This window comes from Poecilia formosa, unplaced genomic scaffold, assembly GCF_000485575.1.
Source record: "Poecilia formosa unplaced genomic scaffold, Poecilia_formosa-5.1.2 Scaffold48, whole genome shotgun sequence".
In the NCBI taxonomy this organism is placed as follows: domain Eukaryota; kingdom Metazoa; phylum Chordata; class Actinopteri; order Cyprinodontiformes; family Poeciliidae; genus Poecilia; species Poecilia formosa.
The window spans coordinates 1,821,982-1,846,098 of NW_006799987.1; the positions used below are offsets into that span (position 1 = coordinate 1,821,982).

The 24,117-nt window shown below is 36.3% G+C and overlaps 1 long non-coding RNA gene across 2 annotated transcripts in view; it reads right to left on the bottom strand.

The window, feature by feature from the left end:
* The window catches only part of LOC103138288 (uncharacterized), a 46,559-nt gene extending 23,371 nt beyond the window's left edge, over window positions 1-23,188 (bottom strand). The window contains exons 1-2 of one of the 2 annotated variants that reach the window (XR_001662162.1): window positions 22,301-23,188; window positions 16,271-16,365 (exon numbers count right to left, since the gene is read on the bottom strand). This is a non-coding gene — a long non-coding RNA (uncharacterized LOC103138288). Of the gene's footprint in view, window positions 1-16,270; window positions 16,366-18,900; window positions 19,555-22,300 lie in introns of those variants that run through there. The other variant, XR_001662161.1, reaches the window with a different exon arrangement.
* Between the last annotated feature and the right edge of the window lie 929 nt (window positions 23,189-24,117).

Genomic DNA, 24,117 nt, shown 5'->3' on the forward strand with positions numbered 1-24,117 from the left:
GATCATATCTCCATGTTGCATTTTTTTCTGGAAATAAATTCGACTCCTGCCATTTCATTGCATTGCTCTCAGCTGCACTCTTGATTTATGCTGCCTGCCCCATCGCCGTGACAACACCACATGAGCTATTTATTTCTCAGACTATTATTGATATACTATTAATAAATAACGTCGCAACAAGAAAAAGGGAATGACTGGAAAAAAAAGGTGAATTAATACTATTGTTTTGTTTTTATTTTTTAGTATCTTAGTGGTTGCTTTTAACAACATTCATTAACTGACTTAAAGATTATTGAATATTTAATGTAACTGTAGCATTGTGTTTGTAAAGCGAAAAAAAAACCTAGTGAGTTGTGTTTCTTGACTTGTGGATTACCAGTGAAGTGGGCAATCTAGTGCTAATATATATATGAGGTCTTTTTTTAAGGATTCTTATTTTGCGACAGCAACAGCAGTCATTATAAATGTTCATTTTAGCATCACCTGTCTTCCGTTGTCTTATTCTTCACCTTCCACCACACTCTGCATCATCACAGTAACACATCGCAAGTCCGGGGTGGGACCGAGTGCTAGCTGGTGTGAGCTACAAACATTCACACCAACCCGAGGGACGTCGGCCCCGCCCACTTCCCTCAAATTAAACAAAGTCCGTGTCAGACGTTTGTGCTGCAACTTTCGTTTGTGCCACTATTGCTTTAAAGATTTTAATGAATGTTTCCAGTCAAACAGCCAATCCACATTTACAAAATTAAACAGTCGCTACATTGTGGTGTAGTGACTGTGGTATACAATGTAGCGACTGTGCTACGTTGATTGATGTGCTGCGTTTGTGCAGCACAACTTTTTGTTTGTGTCTCTTTTATTTCAAAGATGTTAATAAATGTGTCCAGAGGTCAAAGGTCAACCAGCCAGTCCGCATTTATGAAATTAATTGAAATATGGTGTCGATCGACTTTGCTGCGTTTGTGCAGCACACAATTTTTTTGTGCCATTAAAATTAAGATAAAAAAAAACAAAGTTCACCAAAGATCAAAATCAAACAAAACTGATTTTGCTACATTTGTACAACTAAAATGTTGATAGCACAGCCCTTGTCCTGTTAAGACAAGGAAATTTAGCATTAAAGCGTAAGAGAAGTTGAAAGGAAGCTACCAGTAAAGCCGGGGTTCTCAAAGTGTGGGTCGTGGGCCTGAGCAGGGACGCAAGATGCCAAGTGGGAGGTCGTGAAATGTTAGCCTTTTGTTTTGTATGCTGTTTGTTAAATTGAACAGGCATATGATTACCATGTTTTAAATACAAATTTCTGATAATTAGCAGCACAAACGAAAATCTATGTTGCACAAACATAGCACAGTTGATCGACACCATATTTTATTTGATTTCATAAATATGGACGGATTGTTTACCTGTGGTGACCTCTGGAAACATTTATGAATATATTTAAAATGTCGGCAACACAAATTAATTCACATCAATTAATTTGATTTTATAAATGTTCACTAATCACTAATTGAGTTAAAACTTGCCCTCAAGTTTATGCTGCTTTTAAAATGAAAATTTGTGCTGCACAAACGTAGCATAGTTAGTTAACACCAGATTTTATTTGATTCTGTAAATGTGGATGGCCTGTGCCGCTAACCTCTTCAGAATTTGTGCTGCGCAAGCATAGCAGCACATATTTTGGTGCAGCACAGAGGTAGCCCAGTTGATCGACATATTTCTTTTGATTTTTGTAAATGTGGACAAGCTGGTTGAACTTTGATGACGTCCTGAAACATTTATGTCTTTAAAATGACAGCAGGACAAACAAAACTTTTTGCAGCACAAAATTTGACACCAATTTCATTTAATTTGAAGAAGGTGGGCGGGGCCGACTTCACTCAAGTGAGCATGCATGAGTTGCTTCTAACTTTCCTTTGGATGCATGCGTGTTTGGGTGTGTGTGTGTCTGGGTGTGTGTGTGTGTCTGGGTGTGTGTTTGGGTGTGTGTGTGAGGGAGGGGCTCGGGGTGGGTGTTTCTGTCCAGTGTCCACCAAAAAGCTAAAACCTGTCAGGCTTCCATGCTCCCTGATGGAACCGCCTGACGTTATAGCTGCAAACCCTCATCATGTGATCTGACTCAACTCGACTGTCCATAACCCCTTCAGTCACCTGACCAACCAAATCAACCAATCACTGTCCACCACTACCGCCTACCCCTGCGCCATCCTTTTGCTGCACACCACGTCAGCCCCATGTGATGTTCTCCATCGATAACATACTACTGACAGATCTGGGGATAAAAGTTAAAGTGGTTTTTGTTTGTTTGTTTTTTTACTTTTTAGATTCCTGAGGGTTGAAATCCAAACAAAACCGAATTCAGTTGCTTGATTCGTTAAAGGTTCAACTCATCAGGCCTTAGTTTGCTTTAACATGTCTGTTTCTTGGACTTCTGCCTTCAAAACCTCAGAGGTGAAAGAAATTTTGCACTAAAACGTAAAAACGTCAAAAGGAAGCTTCCAGTAACGGAGGGGTTCTCAAAGTGGGGGTCGTGGGCCTGAAAGGGTGGCAAGAAGAAAAATTGGGGGGTCGGGGGGTCTCTAAATCATTTTTAGACTTATAATAATGTAGCTCCTAGAATGCATGCATTGTTAAATAATTAAATATATCATGAAATAAATAATGTACAAATAGGTCTAACATTTTTCTGAATGGAAAAAAATGGAATGTGTTCCAATTTAATTTGTGATTAAATTTAGTTTTATAAAGTGCTTTGAGATTACATTTGTTGGGAACTGGCACTATGTAAATTAAATAAACAGGGAAATAATGTTTTTTAAGAGGTTTGCAATTGAGGTTAGTACAGTTAACTAACTAAAACTAACAAAATAAAAACTGAAATTGGGAAAACATTTTTGTTAACTGAAATAAAAACGGTAATTTGAGAGGAAAGCTAACTTGAACTATATTGTGTGTTTATAAAACTAAAACATGATGAAATTATAGATATGACATCCTTCATTTTTGTGTTTATTAATTTATTTATTAGCCTTTCGAACTGATGTAAAATTTATTTTTAAGTTTACATCAGTTGTCAGAAAATTGCGGCGTAAATCCGTAAAGGTATGAAAAACTAAAACTACTACTATATCTAATAAAAACAAAACAATGTTTAACTAATAATTAATGAAAACTAGCAAACAGAACCAATTAAAACTAACTGAATCAGACAAAGTCACAATGAAATGAAATCATCATATATCACGCAAGTCTCTGGCGCTCTTATTTTGGTGGTCACAGGCTGATGGGGAACCTGCAGTAGCTGAGAATTTCACCGGGACTATTTTTTCTGTCGGAAGCAGATGTAGTGGTGCAGCAAAAAAAATAAAAAAATGTTTTGGGGACAGAAATCCACGTGGCAGACGTTTGTTGGCGCTTATTTCGACGTGTAGGGATTAAATCTGAACGGGGTGCGCTTACTTTTCTACACCATTTCACTCATTTAAAAAAAAATAATTTAATTTCTTTAATCTTGGAACCAAGGCTTGTTCTTTTCCCCCAGAGCTGCATCCTGCATCCTCCTCTTCATACTACTGTACGTGCCGCATACTACCTTTACCAGGCCAGAATCCACCTTAACCCGTTTCCATGGCAACCCGCATGGGGGGGGGGGCCAGTTGCCCGGCAACTGGCTTCCAGCACAACAAAACCAAGCTACCGACCAAGCAACCCAACTGACGAGGCCACGCCCACCTGGCAAAGATTTGATCTTAGAGGAAGAAGCAGAGGAATAAAAAATAAAAATGAAGCCTAAAAAGGAGAGAGGACAGGAAGAGGGAAACGTAGTTGTGATTCTCAGGGTGTCTTACGCAGATTTACTGTTTAGTCTGTTCTCCAGTCTCTCGCTGGTGTCTTGTTGCCCCAAAGAATGGTTTGTATTTCCCCCCAACCCAATTCTTCCCGATCAGCTGATTGATAGCAACCGATCGATCGACCAATTCTCTCTGAGCGATGGTACGCGGCCGGCCGGCTGTAACTTTATGTTTACAACCCAAATGAGACCAACAACGCTGTTGACAGGATGTGTAGGACTTTAAAAACATTTAAAAAAAAACAAGAGAGAGACGAATCTCTGAAGAAAACTTATTTCTAAATACTGGAACTTTTCGCTTACTTTCTATGTGACATGAGGTAATGTAATTTTTTTCCAATCATTGCATGTGAATATTTTATTTGCAATGAAACTGTTAGAATGGATGGTACGTTTGTGACGTCAGTGCAACGCCGAGATGCCGACGTAGGAATCAGTCGGCGTCGAGGCTTTTCTGTCGCCGTCAGGAGTGCTTTTGGACCAATGAATGCTAAATGTGTGACCATACAAAGCTGTAAAGGTTTTGTTTATTTGTACATGGTTATGGGTAAAATAAATCATTGAAGCAAAGTAACATCTTTAGTGTTAAGCAGTAAATCCTCACGTTTGATTTGAAGAGTCAGAAACAGGATTTGGATTTTGTTTTTCTTTTGTTTTCTGGATAATGCTAGATCAGGGGTGTCCAAACCATAAACAATGCTTTAAGTAAACTAAATAGTCAGATATGTTGTTGGGAAGGGATGTGGAAATTATTACAATTTTACAAAAAGAAATTACCAAATTTTCTGGAAAAATAAAACAAAATGTACTAAATTCTAACCAATAAAATTAGGATTGTTTGAAGACGCTAGCTGTATGTAGCCAAGTTTAAGAAATGTTAAATTAAGAGCAGAATTTGGTCAGATTTTGAGTAAAGGTTGGTCAGACATGTTGTTTCTAGAAAAAAAGAAAACAAAATTTAGTCAATTTTGATCAATAAAATGTAGCTGCAGCTGAATGTAGCAAAGTTGAATAAATTACATTTTGAGTAAAAGTCAGGTATGTTTTTGGGAAAGGATGTGTAAATTATTACAATTTTGAAAAAAAAAATAAAATGTAGTAAAATGTAGTCAATTCTGAGCAATGAAATAAGGATTAGTTTAAAGACACTGGCTCTATGTAGCAAAGTTTAATAAATATTTAATCAGATTTAATCAGGATAGAAGAAAACAAAACATGGGATTATTGAATATAATTGGTTGCTGCCGACATTTTCTACTGTAGGGAGATTTTACTTTGTAAGAATAATAAAAACCCAGAAAGCCTTTGTCTACAAACAACGTTATTCTTGAGTTAAAGTCAGGGGCCACGCACAATCAGTCCAGGGGCCACAAATGGCCCTCGGGCCGCAGTTTGGACACCCCTGCGCTAGATGAACTAATCCGAGGTAAGTGAAGAGCGGATGAGAGCAGAAATAAAGTTTCAGGGGTTCAATTCTATGACATATCCATCTACCCACAATCCTCCTGTGCACCAGCGTCATCCGACCAACACCTGCATCCACCATGACCCACCGTCAGACTCTGACCTCCGGCCAATCCGACTCTCTCCATGCCATCGGCTCCCACCACAGGAAATGGAGTCACAGTTCACAGCATGGTACGAACCGCCCGCCACTCGTCACTCTCCTTCCACATAACTTTCTCCATAAGCCACCTAAAGAAGTCCCTCCAGCTTCCAGCCAGAAGATCAGGCTGAATCCGCTTCGGGTTTTAGGTCATTTCAGATTAAAATACGTTCAGGTCGGTTTTTACATGACGCCGTGTTTGGGTTACTGGAGATAAGGAGGACATTCCTGCCAAAAACATCAGGAAATTTCAGATTCATCTCAGACATTTTCTAGGAAAAACATGAAAATTTCTTAGTTTAAAAATTTGTGAGAAAATTTTCAGAAAGTTTGAGATAAATCTCAGTAATTTTCTAGAAAAAAAACTTTTCAATTTTAAAAATCTGTGTCTGCGAGTTTTTTGTTAGTTTCTGTTTTCATAACATTTTGAGATTGATCTCAGAAACTTTCAAAAAGACAACAAAAGTTCTCTGGTTGAAAAGTTGAAAATTTGTGAGAAAAGAAGTCTGAATTTTTAAGATCAATCTCATGAAATTTCTAGAAAAAAGTAAGAAATTTATGAGTTAGAAAACTCCAAAAAAAATTCTGAAATTGTATGAAAACAAACATTTATGAGTTTGAAAAGTTGCGAGAAATTTTCAGAAATTGAGATTAATCGTAGAATTTTTTAAAAATTAGTTTGAGTTTGAAAACAAATTTGCACAAAAATGTTTCTTTTTAAAAAAAAAAAACTTTGACATTGCTGTTTGAAAAGTTGAACATTTATGAGAAAAACTCTGAAACTTTTAGATAAATCTCAAAATTTTATGAAAAAAAAAATTTTTGGCTTTTGAAACTCCAAATTTGCCAAAGTGTTTTTCAGTAAATTTTCAACATTTGGAGCTCATAATTTAGATTTTTTTTCTAAAAAATGTCAGAAATTAATCTCAAAACTTCTGAGTTTTTGGTGGAAATTTTGTCTCTTCTTTTCATGTCTACATGGCCGTAAAATGCCCTTGTAGTTTTGCCCAATTTTATTGATGCTTAAAATTTATGATCAACTTGAATATTTATTAAATTTAAATTTTATTTTTTTTTTTTCGGAGGCTGAACTGCTGGGAGCAAATCAACATTTTCTGGAGATGAAGTTCAACCGAAGCTCTAATGAACGGGAATAAATGTTACACTGCAAAAAAAAAAACTAAATTTACCAATTATTTTTAGTCTAGTTTTTAGTTAAAATATCTTAGTTCACTTGAAATAAGGCAAAACTCCTTTAAAAGCAACTTATATAGGAGCTTGATTTAAGTAAATAAATCATTCCTGATGAAAAATTACTAGATGTTTTGAGCACATTTAGATGAATTTAATGTGTTTAAAAGCGTCTTTAGCTTTAACTGGGTAATTATTCATGCTGTTGAACAGAATTAATTTTGTTTCATATTTTCTGTAAGTTTTTAATCAACCCAAACGGTTTGTTTTTCTGACGACAGTAGCGTTGCCACGCCCCAACGTGAAACCAACAGACGCATTTAGATCTTTAAATATGTGGGAATGAATCAAACTACAAGATCGAAGTATTTAACACCACAGAGGAGAAATGGTTGCTTTAAGTGACAAAAATGAAATTACCTGCTTTGTTTTCAGCTCATATTAAGTCAAGCAGTGAACTCCACACTGAAAAAAACTTTTAAAATTTTTAACTTGTTTCATGTCAACAAATTAAGTTACTTTTGTTTAATAAGCTTAATTTGATTTCTTGCAACATATTAACTTAAGTTTTTAAAGATGGGTCAACGGTTTTCTTTTTTCAGTGCACAGCAGTTCTTCCTCCAGCTGTTTGTCCATTTTAGAAAATAAAATGTTGTTTCTTTTCCCCGGTTAGAAACGGGCAACACTTTGGTTGAAGTGTGAATAAGACTGTCAGACATGAAGGAGACTTTATTAAGCCTTTATAACTGTTGTCATTAAGCATCATTCTGTAAGTAATTACACTTTTAATGAAACTTCCCATTAAAAGTGTAATTATTTACCAAGTAATACAAAGCTGAACTTTAATGCAAGTTTTAGTGCAAATTTGCATTTAAACTGTCATCATTAACCAAGTGACTGTTGTCACAAAGAGTCATCCTGTAAATAATGACACTTTAAATGCAACCCTGCTTTAAAAATATCATTTACCAAATAATGCAAACTTTACACTTTTAATGAACCTTTCCACACAATTTTGCATGAAAAGTTTAGTTATTCACTGAATGACAGTCATAAATGTTTATTGTCATTCAGTGAATCTGTTAGTTCAGAGTTGACACTTTTCAGACGAGTTTGTCTCAAAAGTATCTTTATTCAATGAATAATGCAAAGTTGACAGCTAATTGACTTAAAGTTTTCATGAAACTTTGCATTAAAAGTGTCATTATTTACATAAAAACACTTCATAACAACAGACACACATTTATGTCTGTTGTTATGAAGTGTTATTTGTTAAGTAATTAAACTTTTAATGCAAACTGTTACTTTTAATTGAGTCTTAATGCTTTAAAAGTGTCACTATTTAAAGCGACAGTCATAAACACTCCTTTATGTTTATGACCGTGTTATTAATGTCAGTCTTATGCTCACTTCAGATAAAGAGCTGCTGAAGTGTGTTGTGCCTCTGGTCGACTCCTGAGGTGTTTTAGGAGGTTTTTTCTTTGAGGATGCCAGAGGTAAGTTACTCACTGCACTTAGAAAGGTTAAACTCACAATGATCCCTATCTTTGTATTTCCTGCTACCTGCCAAATAACTCTTAAAGTTTCCAGTTTTTTAGGAGGGAGGAAGGGAAGCGCTTCAGCATATTTTTGTCCCAGCTGCCCTACTTGTGAAGTTTGCACAGATAAAGCGGCTGTGCGCCCCAGAGGAGCGAGGCAGACAGCTTCTTTGATTAACTATGTGCTTCCGCAGGCCTGCAACCGGCACAGCCTGGGAGCTGGAAACTGGGGCACCGGGATGCCGTTTCTGCAGCTGCATGTACTCTGAAGTTTTAGAGTAGAACAAGAAAAAAATGGGGCCTAATTGCCACTATGACAAAAGTCATTCAATTAATCACACTTTGCCAAAGAAAAGCCTTTGCTTCTTAACTGTAACTCTTTATCTCCTCCTTGCTAATGCTAGCAGATTATCCGTCTTTGTCAGCGTTAACAAAGCAGCTACCAGCGCTAATAGCTCACCGCTTCGCTAACAGGCAGCATATTGATTTGCTTCCCACTTCTTCTGCCCTTCCTACATTTTCCCCCCATGTTCCCTCATTCATTTAAGCTCTAAAAATAAATGCCAGCGCCTCCCAGAGGAGCCGCACACCCGAAACTCCCAGGCTGGTTCCTCTGAAGATAAATTAGCATCTGGAGTGACTGCAGCCTGAATCTCTGCCGCTTCGAGTTTTCCATAGAGAAAGCCTTGTTTTAGAAACCAGAGCTAAGAAACTGTGCTACAAAATATAGATAGCAGGAATAATTAGGTTTTATTTACATTTTATTTTAAAATATATGTCAAATTGTATTTATGCCTACCTCAATGGCCAATGGGAACATATTTACTAGCATTGCAGCTAAAGGTTTCCACCCTGTTGTCACCCTAAACGTTAGCAACAAATTCAGGACTCAAACACAATGTCGCTTCCAGAAACAAAATAAAAACAAAATAAAAATGATTATTTTAAAGCTAAAAATGCGTTGGTACTTGATTACCAAAGTTACCAAGTAGAATAGAAATCAAGATTCAGCAGAAAGTTCAGGAAAAACTCATTTTGGAGGATTTGTATCCCCACAAATGCACTAATAATACTTTAATTCAATCGGTGGTAGGCACACGTCGGCACTTAGCTTCCCCTAAATTAGTTAAAGTTTGGATTATCAGCTAGAGAATTAATCAAGTAATTAGACACAATGTGCTAACAGCAGAGCAAATTTTTCATAAAGCACTTTTGCTAACTTTAGCATACTTTGTTTACTGTAAATTTAATTTTCCAACTAAATCTTAAAGCGCTTATTTAGTTGGCTGTTTTGTAGGCGTCCTGTTGAATAAAGCTGAATGTCTGTGCTGACATTTTGGTCATCGACTGCTTAATTCTTCAGGTAGTGAGACGAAATGCGCTAACAGCAGAGCTAATTTTTCTTTTAGAGCTTTAGCATTTTTGCTAATTGGAAACATTTAGCGCACATAGCTTCCCCTAAATTAGTTGAATTTTTGGTTATTGACTGTTGAGAATTCCTCAACTTCTTAGACAAACTGCGCTAACAGCAGAGTTATTTTTATATTTAGCTTTTGCTAAGTTTAGCACACTTAGCTTAGGACTACTACTAGTACTAATAATCATTTTTAAAAATAAATTATGAAATGCTCATTTCCTTGGCTGCTTTGTAAAATTTCAGTTAAAATTTGACGTAAAGTTTTTTGGTATTGACTGTTAGGAATTGTGCTAATAGCAGAGCTAATTTTCATTTACCACTGTAGCATTTCTGCTGACTGAAAACATTTAGCGCACTTAGCTTTCCCTAAATTATTTGAAGTTTTGGTTTCTAACTGTTGAGAATTCGCCAAGTAGTTGTTTACATTAATGCTCTTATTTTGAAGGACAATTGCATTTCCTCTTCTTGTATCCTTATTTTTTATAGAAACTTTTCGGTACACAGAAGAATACGCTTATATGAACAAACAACAGGAAGTGCTAATTAAACAAATCCATGTAAAAATTCACATATTAATTGTTTTGAGAGGCTTCTCTAATTCTTCACCAGCAAATTATGTGTATTTTGTACCCAGAATGCATTGCAGTAGATGTAGAGGCTGTAGTAAACAGTTTGAAATCTATTGATGTGAATATTAAACAACTATAAAAGTGAAACCAAGGAATCACTTCCTGCAACTCAACTGTAGTTAATAACGACCCTATAAAGGGGATAAATCACTTTTTAACATGTTTTGTGTCATAGTGGATAGCGCTTTAGCATTAGCTTCTGCTAAATACCATGCTGAAATAGCATTTTAGCATTAGCAGTGGTGCCTACCACTGGTTTTAACCAATAACATTCCAGTCTATATATGAACGCATGTCGTAGTCAGCCATTACTCCTACCTAAAGCCTTACATTTTTAATAAAAAAGACTCAAAACCTTCAGTTCACACACTGGAGATCACTGTGAGACTTAATCTACATTAATAAAGATTTTATTGAGAAGCTTTATTTTGTATTTAGAGTGGCAGTGTTAAAAAGATTAAAATTGTAGGTTATAATTTCTGGTACATGCAACTAAATGCTGCAGGTTGCTTTAAAAACAGACATTTGGTTACAGACGTCAATTTGTCTGGAGTAAAATAAACTTTTTAAATTAAACCAGCAAGTCATGTATATATAAATATAGATACACATTTATGTATTTTATGAGCTTTTAAGGCATATATAATCTATTTCTACCTTGAATAAATAACAGAATAAATTAAAAGGAACATTTTTAGTACTAAAACCAGTCAAATCTGGTCTGTGAACAGGATTTAAATATTAACTGTGATTTTAATAAGAACAGCTCAAAGCTTGAAAACTAACCTTCATTTCTGTCTTTTAATTAACAACGCGTACAGATACACGTCGGTGTAATAAGTTAGAGCAACAAATATGAACTTCTGTAATAAATCCACAGCTCATTTATAATTTAAAGAGCACCAATATGCAGAACTAATCCATTATTAATGCTGTTTGTAGCATTTCCAAACTGACTCGGTTTTTTTTTTGTTGTTTTGTTTTTTCAGTGCTTTGCTTCTAACACAGATTTTGGAGATTTACCAAATGTTTTTATTTTTCTGACTTATGCCACAGCTGCAGTGCAAACAGTGTGTACAGTAAGTTGTTTATCAATTTTATGGTACAGATTATGTTCTGCAATCTTGCAGTCGCTGTTGTTCCGTTTTTGTGGGGCCTGAATGCTTTAATAAATATATTTTCTATGGTAAAAAAAAAAAAGGGAATCCTACAGTGTGATGTCTAACAGGACACAAATAAGTCCTGTGTGTGTTCTTTTCTGTAAATAGCATAAAAAAGGACATTTTTATGCTTCCTCCTTTTCTTTTTTTCATATAAAAACACAATTTTAAGACTCCACAGCATTTTCTTTGTCTCTTCTTGGATGGACTGCAGGTAAGGCGACTGAAGGTGAAACTGAATTTTATACACATAAAATAACTGAAAAAATTTAACTGCACCAAACCAAAACTGAGCTTCTGAAAATCCAATTAGTGGAAAACATAAAATGTAGGATTTCTGTGCAAAAACAACATTTTACCAAGTATTTTTGTTTTTTGTATAAGTTTCAGTGGAAATACCTTAAAACACTTGAAATAAAACAAAACTAACTCACAAGTAACTTTTCTCCTAGATATAGTTGATTGTTTTAAGTCAATAATTTACTGATTTTGATAAGAATTATGTCAAGTAATCTTCTAGTGGAAGTAGCACTTTTTGATCAATATTAAGGCATTATCGACTTAAAACAAGCTTGTATTTTAAAGTTACTTGTAAGTTAGTTTTGTCTTATTTTAAGTGAACTAATATATTTGCTGAAGAAACTAAACAAAAATACTTAGTAAGGTTTTGTGTTTTTGCAGTGTACTATGTTTTCAGCAGGCTCGTTTCGTCTCCCGTATTTCATCTGATTTCACAGAAGTCCTCAGAGCAGCTGTGCAGGACGAAGCCTGATATAAGTGGGAATAAAAAGTCATCTTGTGGTGCTGCAGAAACATCCAGAGCTGCAGATTCGCTCAGAGAGCATTAATCTTCTAAGCTTACGGCGGCGTGAGGGAGAGGAGGCAGAATAATTGGTCATGCTTTCAAAAACTGCAAATGTCTGAGTACGGCAAGACAGTCTGCATTTGTAACAGACGAAGCTCTTTACTGCCTGAAAGTCTGGGAGACTCGGTTTGATTGGGGACCAAAGTTGCAACATTTGTACATTTCAGCTGCTGCGGTTCCCTTTCACACTCCACTGTGTCAAACAGACTAAACCCTTTGAGCAACCTGTTCCCCTCCTCACCTGTGGGGGCGCTGCACCAAGAACCACTGAATGAAACAATGCAAAAACCTCTGAAGACACTGAGCACAACTTCTTTCTTCACAAAATGTAAAAAAAAAAAAAAAAAAACGGAGTTAATGGTTGTTGGATTTCTCTCTTGTCGTTGGCTAAAGACCATGAGCCATGTCTGCAGCCAGCGCTAGGCTAGCACGTTTGTTTTTATTGTATTTACCCAGAATGCCCTGCACCATAGTCCACTTCCTGCTTTTGGAGTAGCCTTCAGTCTGCTTGGCTTCCACATATGCATTCAAGCCATACCAGAGCTCACTTCATCTGAACTGATTCATTTTGTAGGTGGACCAGAGTTCACTTTTTCTGGTCCATATCAAACAAACAAACCGATTTTGGCTGTTTCACTTCTGATAATTCAGTACATTCAGTACACATCTTACATTTCAGCTGCTGCAGTTCCCTTTCACAACGCAGCATATCAAACAATCCAAACCCTTTGAGCAACCTGTTCCCCTCCTCACCTGTGGGGGCGCTGCACCAAGAACCACTGAAGGAAATGACAGAGAAAACATTGAGCACAAAATCTTCTTTACAAAATGTAAAGAAACATCAACTAGCGTCAGATTTTAGCGGTTGCAGGATTTCTCTTTGGATTAAAAAAAACCATGAGCCATTTCTCCCACTAGCGCTAAATTAGCATGTTTGCTAACTTTAGCGCACTTAGCTTAGGTCTACTCTAAAATTATTTTTCCAGATAATTTCTAAAGTGCTAATTTATTTCACTGTTTTGTCATCTTTCACTTGAATAAGGTTTGACATCTGTGCTAAAGTTTTGATTATCAACCGCTGAGACGTAAATCGCTAACAACATAGCTAATTTTTCATTTAGCACTTTAGCATTTTTGCTAACTTAGCTAAATTTTGCACACTTAGCTTCCTCTAAATTAGTTGAAGTTTTGGTTATCGACTGTTAAGACTTCTTCAAGCAGTTAGCTTTTAATATTCATGCTCTTATTTTGGAATGGGTGAAGACTATTTATGCAGCAGTTCCACTTCCTGTCCTCATGTTCCTTTTATTCCATATTTGGTAAAATGACATAGCGGCGATAATAAATCCTGGTATATATTTGGCAGTTGTAGTTTTGAAAACATGCTTGGAGACAGTTAGTTACTTTAGCTGTATTTCTATTTTTACTGTAATGACCTTTTTCACCTCCTGGTCCTGCAAATCACACAAATCCACCAGGACACATTCGTCTCTCCACGGCGGCCCTCTGCTCCCACATGAACGCTAAACGTTTCTCCAAAGACTCAAAACGGGAACAATTCAACACCAGGCGTCGTAAATACAGCGTCTAAATACTGGCATAAATCAGAAACAACATGGCTGTCCATTTATGAATGAATTACTTTTAATAATTAGTTAAATTATGAAAGGGTATAAGAGCCATACTAAAGCAAAATTAAAAAGTGAGAATAAAGTCATAATATTACCAAAATAAAGTCAGAACTTTATACATGCACTTTTATTTATGTTTTTCTAAGCGCGGCTCTAATACTCATATTGAGTAACTACTTTTTTATTATTTGAAAAATCTCCAGCTTCAGTGTCTCTATGTAAATATTATTGTCAGCACTATAACTTTCTCAAACATCTTCTATTCTAAATCCTTATAATGACATAAAACATCAAATGTTGCATGTAGTCTTCAGTTTTTGCATGGCAACTTCAAAAAGTTACATTTTAAGCATAAGTTATAAGACATACGTAGTAGGGATATTTAAATATTAACAAGTCAAAAATAATGTTTTTAAAGCATCAATTTGGTCAAAACCAAATCAGATCTTTCTTGCAGAAAGTCTTACACAATTATTGGTAATACTGTTCTCAGTTTTACGAGTTCAGATACAACAGGAAGCTGTGAGTGATGTTTGAGCGCAGACTTCCTGTGGTGAGAAGCCGCCCTGCAGGAAGCAGACACTCATTTTTAATCACATTGTTCCCGAACGTCACGACACCCTGAGGGTTCAACCATCCACCTGTTTGAGACCCAGTCACCTAAAAACCACATCATGAATCCTGATGGGAAACATCCTGGGATGCCTGGAAGAGGGAACCCGCTCCAGGCCGACGGCTCGGAGCGCCTGGGGCTGCTGCACAGCGGGACGCCAAAAAACACACAAAATAACGGTTTCCTGTCACTTCCTCCAAACTCCTGAGGTTTAATTACGAGGTGGGCCACTTGGCATCGTTTGTAACCGTAAGCTTTATCATTTACAATTTGCGTCTTCTTTGGATGTTTCCATGTTGTTTCCTTCAGTGGTTCTGGGTGCAGCGCCCCCACAGGTGAGGAGGGGAACAGGTTTTTCAAAGGGTTTGGTCGGTTAAATAACTGGAGCAACTGAAAATGTAATAAATGTTAGAATGTTGGTCTCAATCCAAGGAGAGAAATATTGTTGTGGGGAAATTCAGGTGCCACAGCAGCAGATTCAGGTAACTGGAAGCACAGATATTCACACATAAGTTAAAAATATATGAAAAAAAGAGTAAGCTATATAGTGACAATTCTTTAAGATAAACATAAACACGTTTTCTAACATCTCTTCACTTTTTCCTTTTCTTTCTTTCATTTCATTCTTTGTTTTCTACTTTAGTTTCCCCGCCTCCCCTCTCCTTTTTCCATCTCTCCATTTTTCCCTCTTCTAATTTCCTTTCCTCGTTACAACATTGCAGAACGAAGAAGAGCAGCAGGAAGCTAATAAACGTCGGGACTAAGTGAGATTCAAGGCAGACTTAGTGGTTTGGTGAACTTGAACTAACCTTGATTCTCTGCATTCCTCTGCAAAGTCATCATGATCTCTGCTCATTTAATAACTGAATGCTAATCTGATCAGGCTAAGTGCTCAGAAATAACTGAGATGAGATGAAGCTGTCCTTAGACCTCCAGGCCAGACGGACATAATGGAAAGAGTTCAGGCTAGAAATGCAGTAAAACAGGAAAAATTAGACGATAATGTAAAAACAGAGCCACTACGGAGCACAATCCAGGTAAAACAGGAAAAATTAGACGATAATGTAAAAACAGAGCCACTACGGAGCACAATCCAGGTAAAACAGGAAAAATTAGACAATAACGTAAAAACAGAGCCACTACGGAGCACAATCCAAGTAAAACAGGAAAAATTAGACGATAACGTAAAAACAGAGCCACTACGGAGAACAATCCAGGTAAATCAGTGGCTATGCTAACCAGCCTTAGCATTCACAACAGGCTAAGCTAACAGCGTACCAGAGAGCGGACGGTGATTGACAGCGTCAAGACTCTGAGTAATTTTATTATAAAGTATCTCTGCTCTTATTTGAGTAAAATTTCTGCATTTTCTACCGACTGAATGAAAAACAAACATGTTTTAACCAAAACTTCACCAGACACAGACACATTCCTGCAGTTTCTGTTAAAGTTTCTATAGTTTTTTTATTGAAAGAAACTGATTTGGTAACATTTAATTTGTTATTTCTTGTTACTTATATGAATTATTGTCATTTTTGTTCTTAAAATACCAAAATTTCCACTCAACTTTATATTTCGGTCCATCTCATTATACCATTTTAAAATATTAAATGATTGATAACTTGATCAGTTACTCTGTACTTGACTTTTTACCAAATACCTTTTTACTCTTACTTGAGTGATTTCTGGCTACTTTTTACATTTACTTGAGTAAAACCATGTTGAAGTGGTGATACTCTGACTTGGGGAGTTTTTTGGTACTCTACTCACCTCTGACCTTAGAAAATGGCAGACGCCACTGCCAGGTATTATACGTGGTCCCGGGTGGTTCTGGGAAATGGAGTCCAGAAGAAGCAGACGGTTTTCTGTCGGACAGTCGAGGCACAGAGGCTCAGTTTATGCAACAATCCGGCGTCAGCTAAATCCTCTTTACATAAGTCAGCTTATGGAGCAGCAGACTTTCTGAAAAATCGCTGTTATTATCACTGAAACCAAATTAAAGTACGCTGCTATTACTCAAAATTAAAACACGTTTTATGAAGCATTTAGATGCGTAAACGTTTCCCATATCTGACTGTGTGGAAAGCAGTAAATTGCAGGATAAGGAGAGAAAGCGACACTCCTGCTGACCTGTTTCTGTTACGTAACATCCAGACCCGAGTCGCATGTCAAATGTCTGAACAGCAGGATTTTATAAAGACGGATGGAGGTCAGAAAAACCCAGAGAATTCATTTAAACAGTTTTATTAATGCACCTGTTTAATAAAACCGAACATTTATGCTCATTTTCAATATTTTATTCAGGAATGGACCTCGAGGTTTATTGTTAATATTTAGTACTGCGATCACTGCACTTCTATAACGTGACAGAATTACGTTTTCACATTTGACAACTTTTCCAGCTGCTTTTTACATTTAACTAGATTTCCATACGTGATAAATTTTTTTAAGAATCACAAATGATTCTGTGAAAACTAAACATTTGTTTAATAATTCAAGAATAACTCATGAAATTAAAGGTCATGTTATTTTTGTGTGTGTGAGGTTAAGTTTTACTGCATATATTTATTTTTAATCATTTAAAACAACAGTCATAATAAAACTTTTTTCCCAGAGTCAGAAATTTGCAAATAAATTCATTCTTACACACAAACAATGGAAGCAAATCTATAAATATGTTTATAAGGTTCCATAATTAATAGTAAAAGTTACTCAGTAAAAATTAACAGCAATATTTAGGTTAATTTACTCTGTCACAGAAAGAAATGTTGGTGTTGTTATTCCTACATTTATAAATGTCAGAGTTCTAAATTAAGTATTTAATTTAAAAGCTAAATACTTTGTTTGCAAACTAAATATTTTGCTCAGTATGTAGTTCCAAACTATTTAAAAAAAATAATTTCCAAACATTTAATTGCTCTCTGTATGCCACACACACATGCGCGCGCTCTCTTAGTCGTTACCATAGCAACTGACAACAACGCTACTATATTTTTCAGGATTCGATACCAAAAAACACACAAACATTTCCCAAACACATAGAACTTTCAGTCCATTACAGTTTTATGTTTTCAGGCTTGATGTTTGTTTATCGCAACAGTGATTAGCTGTTGCAGATTAGCTACCACTGCTATTAGCTAAGCTAATGGGGGCGGGGCCTTACACACCTGACGTCATAGTTTGGTGTGTATTTTTTTAGTTAAAGCATCCAGAGGTTCGTTCTGCCACTGATGTTTGATATTCTGTTACCAATCTGGAAACTTATCACACGTGTCGTCTTTTGTCTCTGCTGATGTCAATACTGGTTTGCAAGTCTAATGTCGTGTTAATGTAAATGTTGAACTTTACACCCGGATGTCACAGACAGATGAAGGTGGAACGCAAGCCATGCAGATATTCCTGCAATGTCAGCAGTACGGGACCAGCTGAGGGGGCCTGAAGGTGAAGTGTTTGTTTCGGTGATTGATCTGCAGATCTTCAGTAATGATCCGGGGTTAATCACTGTACAACGGGATCACAGAGTTCCTCTGAGACAAGGTGAGACACCCAGAAGAAGCTATGCTCTGGAGCTTCAGAGGATTCAATTTTATCCCAGTAAGTACAATAATATTCCAAAACTATACATTTAGTTTTAAAATAAATATTTAGCTTGCTAACTGAACATTTAGGTTGCTAGCTAAATATTTAGCTAAAGTAAATATTTGCTTTTGAACTTGATACTTAGTTTGGAAAATCAATATTTAGTTTGGAACTAAAATAGGTAGCAATATAAATATATTATTTTGAAGCAAACATTTAGTTTGAAAACTAAATATTTAGCTCAGACCTAAACATTTAGATGGTAACTAAATATTTAGCTTACTAGCTAAATATCCAATAAAATATAGGCAAATATTTTAAAATGATTTAGCCACTTAGCTAGATGGTAGCTTGTTAGCTAGCATTTAGCTAGTAAGGGAAATATTTAGATTGTGAATTAATATTTAGTTTGGAACTCTGGCATTTATAAATGTGAAATAACATGGTGAAAATATTACTTTTATCTCAGTAAGTAAAATAGTATTTTGAATTAAACCTTTATTTATAGACACGTTGCAATGTCACGCGTGCAAGATCCCGTCCTCGATTTCCCAACTAAGGGCAAAAAACTGCTAACTAGCGATGACCATCATTGGTTTTTGCTGTCAAGTTGTCAAAATGACGCTAAATCTGAAATTTACGTAAAATAAGAAATTCGGCGTGTTTCGGTTCAGTCACGCCAACTTTCTGATCAGAGCAGGTGTTTAAATTAGGCGATCAACCACCGCTGTGTTCAGCCGATCACTTATTAAACCTTTAACTTCACTTTCATTAATCCTGTACACGTCCACAAACATTGTAAACGTCATAAAGTAACATACCTCGTGTCTGACGTCACCCAGGAGTTTAAAATTACTTTAAACTCAGCAAATCTAACGTTTAGCAAACGGAGCAGTTGGACTTACTTCCGCTAAAGGGTATACTCCCAAAATAAGAGCCTGAATTTCAAAATAAAACACGAGGTACTTCAAAATTTTACAATTAAATAACCAAGCATGAAACAACCATTTAAATACACTTTTAAATATTATCGGTTCTTTACACTTATTCTAACTGTTGTACAAAGACAACCAATGAAAACTGAAATTAATTATATGAAAAATGTCAGAAAACAAATTAACCAGCGTCATGAGACTAAATAAATACTCCTGAAAATCTTCAAAACGTGTGGAAAGCAACTGGTCAAGACCGCTTTAATATGCAACAAGATAGTCTGAATGCTTGGAAGATAAATATATAACAAGGGATTAATTAAAACATTTTCACAATACTGTGGATTCCTAAATTGCACTTTTAATCTGTTTCGAACGTTGTTGAAGGAAGTTGTGGAGTTAAAATATTGCTTCTGAGCAAAAATTTAAAAATTTACTTTCAAATATTGATTTTCATGTATTTGTTAAAAGTAAATGGAATTAAAGAGGAGCTCAAAACTGCAAAACCCATTTTAGACTGCAACTGAACATCATGCAGGATGTGTGTGTGTGCGTGTGTGTGTGCATGTTTTTAAAGAAAAATCCAATAAATCTGTTTTCAAATAAATAAATAATAACAGAATAATTTATTTTGGCCCATCATGGCCGTTTCCAGCTTCTCTGTCATCGCAGAGCATCATCTCTGTCTGCATCCGCCGTGAAGGTCAAGCCAAGGAGCTTCACACATTCACAAATAAATAAATAAATAAGTTGTATGAAACACACTCGCATTGTTCCAGGAATCCGTGCATGAACCGCGATTCTGCAACACACCAACAATCTGCACCAATCCGCCTCTTACCGCAGCTTTAATACACCAAGGCTCTATTAAATTTAAGAAGAAAAAAAAAAAAAACAGCTTTCATGGTATCGAGCGATCCAAACAATGGGGGGAACTGGCATTGGGGTTTCCATGGCAACTGCAGCAAGCTGCTAAGAGGGCTGCTTTGATAACATATGTCAGACTTGACTGCTTTGTTCACAGTGAGCCTAGCAACAGATTCTGAGATGCAAAGAAAACTCCAATAACTCACAAAAAGGACACAGTCAGATTATTCCTTTTATGTTCATAATGCTCCAAAATATAATTTAATCTGTAGCGATCAGAGCAGTTTCTGTAAATCAGGGATTGCCAAATACAATGAAAAATGTCAAATATATAATTCTTGTAAATGCAGCTGCAGCTTTAATAGTTCAGAGTGTAAAATGTTGTCTTTTTGCTGCTCGTCTTCATGTCTCTAGTGGCTGAACTCCTGTTTGTCTCTGCAGCAGCAGCAGCGGCGGCGGCGTTGGGTTGGGTGGGCGGCGTATACCGCAGCGGCTCGGCGCTGTATCACTGCCACGCGCAACATGAGGAGCAAAGAAGGAGGCAGACTGATGAAAATAATTGGGAGAGAAGCGAGGATGGGAAGATGTTTCTAGGGAGGAAGACGGATGCGTCAGGCAGAAACATTAGTATGCAACCAAGTTGTTTGTTCAGTTTCAGGACTAAGGCTGACACACAAGAACCAGCAACAAAAACGCCTCAAACATCCAGTTATTGCTCAACTTATTGACATATCTGGCAACATAGACGGATAGCTGCACTTCAGTTACACTCCAGGCCCTGACAGCAGCTGTGCTGCAACTTTTAGTTGATTACACTGCAAAACCATAAAGTCTTACCAAGTATTTCTTACTCTAGTTTTCAGTGCAAATAACTTAGTAGACTGAAAAAGCAACTAAACGAAATTCAAAGTCTTAAGCAAGACATGGGAGCTTGTTTTAATCCAACTACCAAAGTTATTTCTATTTTATAATAACCATAAAAATGATTTGACTTTTTTTAGAGTTCTGATAAATATCTCCACATTTTATTGTTGTTTTATTTCATCTTTTGTTGTTTCTTTCTGCTGGTTTGGACTTCTGAAATTCATCAAATTTGGTCTGAAAAAATTGCTGGAGTAAATATAAAGATCCACTGTATAAAAAGCACAGTGTAAGGCAGTCTGATTTTAATTTGAAGAAAATTATTTTTTTTCAAATCTGATCTAAAACAAGAAAACTTTACTTTGATTTAATGTTATACAGAGAAGATAAAGTCTGCCTGTTTTCAGCTGTAAAATACAAAAACTGCTTTAGAAAACATGAAGTCTGGATTATATTACTTTTATTAAAGGTTTTAATTACAAATATATGTCCAAAAGTCTTTAGATGTCTCATCTTTCTTTAGATTTTTCTCCCAAAGAACCAGAGATTTTCCTAAAGTGGTCCAGATAAATCGTCTTCCAGCGTTTCTGAAGGTCTTTCAAAGGACTTTGGCTGCATTTCAGCCCAGAGTCTGACCCATTTCACTTTCACCTGTAAAACATTTAAAAAGAACCCACAACCCCTGAACCTTTCCCCATTTTTTACTTCAACTAAAACCTATCAAACTGGCCATTATGGAAGGAACAGCGAGAGGAAAGTTATTGTTGAAAGAAAGTTTTTTTACAGCAGATTAATGTGTGAGGGGAAACTGGGAGGAACGCCTCTCAACTCTGCGTTTCAAAATGGCCGCTCCTCGCATTAGAAATGCTGTTTTTGTATGACTACAACTTTTTAAATATTTTATACTTATCCAAAGTCATTTTGTATTCTTGAAGGTGAAAGTTATTTTTTGTACTTAAGTATAATCCAAAACTTGTACACGTACTTTTACTTTTACTACAATATTTTTTCATACAAGTATCTATAGTAGGGCTGTTATAAAAGAATATTCTAGTAATCGAGTACTCTATTGATTGTTGTTACGATTAATCGAGTAATCTGAAAAATTGCATCATGTCAAGCAACTGAAGGATGTTTATTGATCGCCCAAAAAACCGATAAAAACCTGGAAAATTGGACGTCATGCTACTAGCACTTAGCAACAACTCAGGCGCAGTGAGAGCGCTGCCCAACACAAACAATGACCCGGCCGAACACGGTGCGCTAAATAAAAAACATAATTTAACAAAAAGCTTTGAGGCAGATTAATGTTCCTCGAGAAATTTTAGTAATAATCGCAGTACTCGAATCATTCGAGGAATCGCTGCAGCCCTAATCTACTTCTACTTAAGTACAGAACGTCATTACTTTTGACACGTGAACGTCACATGTGTATTATATATAAGTATATGTATAATACTAAGATAAATATCAGTGATATTTACTGTAGTACTCACTGCCAAACTAACAAAAGTAGCTTAGCTAATGTAGCTTTTATCTGCTAGCTAAGACGGACACTTACCAAGATGGCGGTTCTTGTGGGAAACAAGTTTCAGTTCCTCTGCTGCAGATTTTCGATTCTTTATATTTTGTTTAATTATTTTATTTCCTCTGAGGAGTGCGGATGTGTGTTTATGTGTCTATTGGTTTGATTTGAAGTGTGAGGGTATGGGGGGGGGGTTTCTCTCTAAAGACATTGATGATCTGCCCCCCTCCCCTCTGCGGTCCTCGGCACGTCTCCGTTGCCATGGCAGCGCTCGCATTGCCGCAGGCTGGCTGTAGCGCGGCGCGCGGGTTGAAAAGAAAGCGAAGAGGGGAAGGAGGGAGGGAGGGGCGGAACGGGCGAGGATATGTTTTCCAATTCATTACCCCTACACCAATCCCCCCCCAAAAAAACACTCCAAAAAAAAAAAAAAAACAGGAACCATCCCCCCTCAGACCTGGCAGGGCGGCAGAAAGGCCTCGGCGCTGCTCAGTAGTCCACACACGTTGGATCTAAACTTCAGACTGCATTTATTATTCATCCCCGTCTTCTTCTACGGCAGACAGCTCTGCAGCCGAGCACACACACACACACACACACACACACACACTGAGACATGAATTGCATCAGTCTACTGCCTTTAGATATAATGTATTACAGTGCAGAATCAGCCTGCTGGATGATTACCGCCTGCAGAAGGAGACACCTCAATTCACCCAAACATGTGAACTTTCATCTTGTCTTCTGTCAAATTCAGATGTTTTTTATTTTTATTTTTATTTCTCCCCAATATCATTACTGTGTTCAGATGCAGCTCTGGTGCTCTGCACTGCAAAAACACAAAATCCTACCAAGTATTTTTGGTTTAGCTTCTAGTGCTAATATCTTAGTACGCTAAACTAATTTGCAAGTAACTTTTCAGGAAGATACAGGAGATTGCTTTAAGTCAATAATTCCTTCATATTGATTAAAAAGTTCTGGTTCCCTTTGCAGATTTTTTCAGATATATCAAGACATTTTCCCCATGAAATAATCTGCAAGTGGAACCAGAACTTTTTCATCAATGTTAAGGAATTATTTACATAAAATAAGCTCACATCTTACTGAAGTTACTTGTGAGTTAGTTTACTGTCTTAAGACATTTGCACTGAAAATTATATCAAAAATAAAAATAACTCAAGAAGATTTTGTGTTTTTTTTAGTGTTTCAAACGTGGTTGAAGAATGTGGGTTTTTTTTACCCACACATTTTCCATGTAGGCTTTGATCCTAAAACTGGAAAAATGTTTCTATACTATGTTTTAGAATTATATTTTAACTTTTCTTTAAGAATAATTTCTTATATAAAAAATAATACCTCAAAATTTGGATGTTTTATGCTTGAAATTACTTCAGTACACTGGAAAAACACAATCTTACCAAGTATTTTTTATGTTTGATCTAGTTTCAAGTGGAAATATTTCAGTATGTTTGAAATATGACAAAACTAACTTGTAAGTAACTTTCCAGCAAGAAAAAGGAGCTTGTTTTAAGTCAATAATTTCTTAATATTGAAGAAAAGTTCTATTTCCAGTGGCAGGTTATTTAATTTTCCCATGTTAAAAGTGAAATAATCTGCCAGTGATTTAAAAGAAGTTTTACTGCCATTTTACAGCCTTGAAATTGGGTCTCTGTCTCTTTAAGAAGCTCATGTTCTTTCTGAAGCTCCGCTTCCAGGAAGTCATCCCAACATGGCTCCTCTATTAATGTTTTTATCAGCGTTGCTCTGAGAAGTAGCTCCTATAAAGAGCTCAGTTCCACCAGGTGTTTGCTAAATGCTGCTGGCTAGTCTGAAGGAGCTGAGGGGGGAGTTAGAAG